Source organism: Aptenodytes forsteri, unplaced genomic scaffold (assembly GCF_000699145.1).
Source record: "Aptenodytes forsteri isolate BGI_AS27 unplaced genomic scaffold, ASM69914v1 Scaffold14, whole genome shotgun sequence".
NCBI lineage: Eukaryota > Metazoa > Chordata > Aves > Sphenisciformes > Spheniscidae > Aptenodytes > Aptenodytes forsteri.
Window position 1 is genome coordinate 471028 of NW_008794457.1, and position 845 is coordinate 471872.

Below are 845 nucleotides of genomic sequence, written 5' to 3' on the forward strand. Positions count from 1 at the left end.
CAGGCTGCCCAGGGAAGTGGGGGAGTCCCCATCCCTGGAGGTATTTAAAAGACGTGTAGATGTGGTGCTTAGGGACATGGTTTAGTGGGCATGGTGGTGTTGGGTTGACGGTTGGACTCGATGATCTTAGAGGTCTTTTCCAACCTTAATGATTCTATGATTCTAAGTCCCATCCCTCAAGCCAGCAGCCTGGAAAATGCTGGGATTTTGTTTGACTTTTGCGCCCTGGAGCATTCAGGAGAGGCCTTTCAGCTTGACAGCGAGCACACTCTAAGTCAGATTTATCCTGGAAAATAAAAGTTCAGCTGCTTGACTTGGAAAGAAAATCACAGAAAGGAGAAATAAGAAAATATTTCAGCAAAATATACCTCAAGACTCAGTCCTGTAACTGCCTTTCAGGGTTTTCTTCTGAGACATACACCAAGTTTGGATACTGGGGAGCCCATTCCCCCGTATTTTGCTTGGTAGAGGTGCTTTGATCCGCCGTACCAGCCTTGTTCTGAGGTGTAGGGTAAGCACGTGAACAGAGACAGGCTCTGGCGACCGACTTCCTCGGTCCTGCGAAGGCTGGGGTCCCTTTGGGAGCCCCCTGGCCCCCAGCTCCCTCCTTCGCCAGGCCCTGAAGGCTCATGCGGCTCAGCGCCCGGCGGGCGTGAGCCGGGCAGCGATGTCCGGCGGGATCCTCCCCAAAAACCTCGGGGAAAGAGGAGGCTGAGGGCACGGGCGGGAGATGAACCCTCGCTGTAGAGCGAGCCCGAGACGGGGCCGTCCTGCCTGGGGACGGGGCACGGGCGGGTTCGGTGCCCTGCCCGGCTGCTGGGGATCGCCCCCTTGCCCTGCCGCCG